Below are 6,000 nucleotides of genomic sequence, written 5' to 3' on the forward strand. Positions count from 1 at the left end.
GGTAGTATATATGTATACCTGGGCAGCGTTGACGGGCGCGCGGCGGCCTACGCGCACGTCGGCCTCCACGGTTAGAGCAACTCTAGCAGACCCTATAAAACGCCGACCTGCATAAGGCTCTTGCAATTCACGGAAAATGGTATATGCGGGCCGGCGCAGCGCGGTCAGACTCAGACCCTACAAAACGGACCTGTAAAGAAGGATATTCGGTGAATATACTCTTTTACGGGTCGGCTATGCGGGGTCTGCTTGGGCACCGCCGCGTCGACCCGCAAACCGAAGACGCCCAGTTATCGAATTTGACATCAATTCTGACAAATGAGTTCAAATTCAAACAATAGAACACAGTTCACATGCAAATAAAAGTTTAGTTTTGTAGGACAAACACAAAAGGGGGTGGATGAAGGAGCCGGCTTCTTTGTAGCCGGAATCCTCTTCCGCTTTACGCCTGAGACCTTGTTGACCTTCTCCGTCGCCGGCCGGGATCGCGCAGCGGCGTTGGCGCCCGGAGCGCGGGCCTTCCCGGCGGGGGCACCGGATTCCCACCCTGCACGACCACGTTGCCCTGCCGCTTGCGGGCAGGCGCAGTGGTGCCTTGGGCAACGGCGGGGCCAACATGGCCGGCAACGAGATCTGCCGGAGGGGATTGAGCGCGCGCTACCTCGACGGTGACGGGGGATGGCAGGGAGTCATCCATGGCGGCGAAGAACTGCTGGGGAAGATGCACTGGAGCGGGCGGTGGCGGGGGCAATGGTGGCGGAGGGGTGGGGAGCAGGAACGGCCGCGCGGAAATGTCTCTTCCGCCAAATCTCGCTGCAGATAGGGACCGAGCTCGGGTCGGCCTCCCGCCCCGTGAATCTAAAGGTTGGGAGAGATCTTTTGCCGGTCGGACGCGTTTGCGGGGTCTGTTCGAGCGGGATTTTCCTCGTCGACCCGCATTTTAACGGTTATTTCAGAGGTCAAGACTTTTTACGCGGTCTGCTAGAGATGCTCCTAGCTCCTCGAACCGCACCTCCACCTTCTCGAGCCGACCCCCAACCTGCGAAACTCTCAGCCGGAACTCATCATCCAATAGAACCGGCTGGCTCAATCGATCCTTGCATGAAATCGTTGCTTGCGTACCTTCTTCTCGCGGAGCATCTGGAGGAAGCGGCGGTTGTCCTCATGGGTGAGCGGCGGCGGCGGCTTGACCCGCACCTCAGGCGCCTGCTCGGGCTCCCTGCTGTACTCCATCATCCTTTCGGAGCAAGACACGACACCAAGTTCGGCCGACGGCGGCACTGGCTGCTTGTCCTAGACGCCGTCTCAATGGGCTTGCACGTGCATGGGCATATAGTGTACTTATAAGCAAGGGAAGATATATTTGCGTTTTAAGGTGTTTGAGTACAACCTGATATGTATAGAGTGGACTTCTACGAGCACGCGGAAATGCTAGTTAGTAAAGATGGACCACGGAACAGTACGGACGGAGGTGGCTTACACCTGCCAAACATTTTGGAAATACATAATAATATTTTTAAAATATACGCTGAACATTTATGAAATGCAAGATGGTTTTTAAATACACGCTAACCATTATTTAATACACGGTGAATATTTTTCTAAATACACGAGGACCATTTTTAGAAACTTTTTTGAAATAGATGATGTATATCTTTAATATACCTCGAGCACTATTTAATACACAATGAATATTTTTAACACACGATGAACATTTTAAAATATGTTCAATATATTTTAGTGCATGCAGAATATTTTCAAACAATAAAATATTAATACATAATGAATACTTTTGAAAGTACATTATGAATAAGTTTTAATACACAAATAAAAACAGAAAATGAAATAAAACAAAAATGAAATAGGAAAAATACAAAAGTAATAAAAAATAAAAGATAATTCTTTTAGAAAAAGATGGATGAAAACAATAAAAACAAACGGGTTTACAAGTAAAACCACACGAAAAATTGGTGTGCAAGAAAGGAGACGGGGAAATATGTCCATGCCCTCTACTAGTTGGCTGACCTAGATTGGGACGACATGTAGGCGACCAAGCCATATAACTCACAGTAGGCAAAATATAGTCAACTCCGCGGGTATCCTACCGTCCAATTCCAATCCCCCGAGTATATGCAATTAAGAATTCCCCATACACCCATGTACGTATTTCAGATTTCAACAGTAGGCATTGGCCCAGTGCATCCAGTGCAGTTTTTGGTTGGCTGGAGGAGGAATACAATTTTTGAGTATATGCAAAACATCAGATTTCAACCAAATTACAATTTTTTATAGGGAATATATTGAATTTGTTCCACCTACTAAAAAGCGGATAGTGGCTGGAGGAGGAAGACAATAGCGCAACCAGGCTCTAATTTCCGTGAGTTTGAAGACAATAGCACAACCAGGTTAAAATGGTAGGTCAGGTTGCACCACGTAGGAATACATGATTCATTTTAGGCATTATGTGGTTGCCATGTATTGTTTAATAAAAATATTTAAATTAAGAGGTCCGGGTTCGGTAAAAAAAAAACCTTGCTTGCTTAATTGTCTACAGACTAAATCTTTATGGTTATCAATCCTACAGATCAAACAAACTCTATAAAAAAACCGTAGAAAATATTGCTAACAAATCGGACGTGATGTATTTGAGCCCGAGGTCAAATGAGCTCGGGTGAACAGTAACCCCGAAAACAATTTTAAAAAGTTCTGATTTTTTTGGGTGCAAACATTGACCAAAGTTCCCAATGCTCACAAAATTTCATCACAAAATAACATTCGTGGAAGTCGCAGCAAAAAAAAAACAAAATTGATGCTCCAAAAATGTTATTTCCAAAAACATTTTGGAGTACTGATTTTGTTTTTTTTGGCACGACTTGTACGAATGTCATTTTTGGATAAATTTTGCAAGCACTGAGAATTTTTGTCAATGTTTCCACCCAAAAAAATCAGAATTTTTTGAAATGTTTTTCATTTTTTTCGATTTTACTATTCATCCCGAGCTCAAATGAGCTCAGGAGCAGAACATGACTTTCGTAACAAATCATACAAAATTCCTCCAAAACCATTTCCAAGTAACTGTTAATCTAAATCAAACTACGAATATACTGACTCATGGAAGTCTCACATTCAATAGTGGATGGAGTAATAGATAATGTGGTAATTTGTTAAATTGTTGCATTACGCCTCTCTCAATGCACATGTGTTTAGAGCAAGTGCTTAATGCATGAGGGGGTTTAGGAACTAAACTCTCTAATGCATAGATGCTTAGTTTGTTCTAGCTAATTAACCTTACTTCAATTAATTAGTTGTAGGATCTTGTGTGAATATTGAAGTGACAACCATGGGAGAAGAAAGATAATGGAGGCTAGGAGATCCACACTGGATCCAAATATACCTTGCCAAAACCATAGCTCTCCACTTTAATTACCCTGCCACGTCATTTGTTGGCCTATGTGGCATGGCTTAGCACCAGTCCAAGATGTAGAATTGGGAGGGGTGGTTGTTCAGAGATATGAATGAATGCATCAGATTTAAAATTCTGTTGGCCTAAGTAAATACAATGCTAGTATGAATAATGCAGTTAACTTATTGAGATGCAAGCATGTGATCGCTTGTATGTACTCAATGGACACAACCTATTAGATCTAGTCCGGTTAAACTTAATTATTCACCACCCTCTCTAGCCTATTTTTAGGGATTGTTCGGTGACATAGGATTCTAAAAATGCAGGAAAGCTTAACCGAAAGTATTTGGTTGCATCAGATGGAGAAATATTTTTGAATTATTATGTGTTTGCCATAGTTTGCACAGCAACAAAATGATCTCTCCAATAGGTTGGACTCGATGGATATTTTTCATGCAAATTAGTAGAGATGAAAAAATGAGCATATCATTTTATGCCTTAAAAATCAAGAAACCGCAGAGCTTGTAGAAGCGGTGGTCAGGAAGTCATCGATCTAGAGCAGAAGACGTCGTTGACTGCGAGCTGGATAGATCTCCGTCGAAAAAACCAACATCGAGGAGGGCTAGAAGACAATCCCTACTCTGGCCAAGCAGAGAATGGTGACACAAACCTCACAAGTTCCCTGACAGATCCATATCTAATTGAGCTTCATCTGATGGAGATGGACATGGACAACAAAAACATGCTCGTGCAATGAGACTGGATGTGCAAGTGAAAGTGCAATTGTCTTCCTTGGTGGTTTTAGTGATAATGCCAATATGAATTGAAGATTAATCTTGTGTGCTAAGTATATACAAGGTGGATTAGTCGAAAAGGTTGAAGCAAAGGCGCACGTGGAGCCCTAATTGACAAAGGGAGAAGAAGGCAGTATACTCAATACACATAGCATTTTACATTTACTTGAGCATAGGAAAGCCGCACTATTAAGAGGGGTGCTCAATGAAATAATGGTGGAACTCATTATTCTTTGGTACTTATCCTACATCATACACCATCCCTACAACCAAGAAATCTAGGTTGAAACATGCAATTTGGGCCATCTATGCACTTGACGGAAGTTGGTGTCGAAAGTTTCGGGAGCACCTTTGGAAGCCTATGGAATCCAATGTTACCTTTGATGTAGGTCCCGACTGATAACAGAGCCTCTGTTGCCTAGACGGAACAAGCTCTAGAATCCGAAACGCCCAGAGTATGCTCTGAAATCCGACAGTGCAAGAATCCGACGTGACCTTTGGCCCTCACTTTGGCTTGAAAACAGAGCCTATGTGGTCAGTAGAATGGAGGGCTCGAGAAGTAACCACGAATCTGGACAAGGTCAGAAGTTCCTCCTCTTCCCTCCGTAGATAGCTACACACCTTTGAGGAAAAGATAGAGGAGCCCCCCGATCTATATATACTTCCACCAAAGGAATTTGGGTTCTCCCTTGATTTCATTGAGGATTTTTAATCTTGAAGGTTGAAGACTCCTAGGCGGATATGACGTCTCTAGTGAGGAATCTACTTGTCGTTTACCGTGGAAAGTTTGTGAAAGTTTGGTGGTCATCTTAAGGTCTACCACTAGTGGTTGGGAATCACATTCGTTGTGATATCCCAAGGACAATAGGGTGAGCCTTCGTGGTGCTGATGTGCCTTCACAGGAACACCCACCCCTCAAAGGTGACTAGCTTCCCTCCAAGGAAGTGAACATCGGGACACATCCTCATCTCCGTAGTTTTGGTTATCCCTAACCTCAGCTCTTTCTTGTGGTTTACTTTGGTCATTTTACCTTGCACTTGCTTTAGATTATTGTGTTAGTTCAACTCATGTCTTTTTGAACACATATCTATACTTGTTATCTCACCTTAGCAATTGTTTCGGCCAAACTTATATTTTGTACTTGCCTAAACTTGCTAATCTATACCTACTAATAAAGAAAATAGGTACTCTTGTCCGTCATGCTATTTTGCAGAAAACTCCCTTATGTCTTCGTTAATCAATTTGAAGTTCACTTTCAAGTCAATTTTTTTAGAAAAACCCCTGATGTGTCTATAAATCATAAGCATGTACCCAAGGACACAGATTTGATTTTTCAACCAATTTATATGAGAAGCTCTGGTTTGTGAGAAACATATACCCAAACCTGCCCCAAATGGGACAAAAAATTTACCACGACATGTTGATGCCGCTCCATGATAGCATGCCAAGTTTCATGTATTTCAGACGAGTTTTGGATTTACTAGAATTTAAAAACCAGACATCTCAATGTTTTGCCGGCAATCAACGGTGCCCTGGTGTTTGAAATTCATTCTCATTTCTTGCATGGGACCTAAGCATGCACCCAAGGACACAGATTTGATTCTTCAACCAATTTATATGCACTGGAGCATGTGCATGTAGTTCAAATTTGAATTATGCACATAAATGCATTGAAAACTCAGTTAATGCATAAAAATGTCCAAACGAACCCCAAAAAATCACAAAAATTGACACAACACTCCTGTTGTTATCTATGTTGACACGAGAATTTTTTTTGAAAGCAATAAGAGGCAATGCATATCG

The sequence above is a fragment of the Triticum aestivum genome, chromosome 4D (assembly GCF_018294505.1).
Source record: "Triticum aestivum cultivar Chinese Spring chromosome 4D, IWGSC CS RefSeq v2.1, whole genome shotgun sequence".
Lineage (NCBI taxonomy): Eukaryota > Viridiplantae > Streptophyta > Magnoliopsida > Poales > Poaceae > Triticum > Triticum aestivum.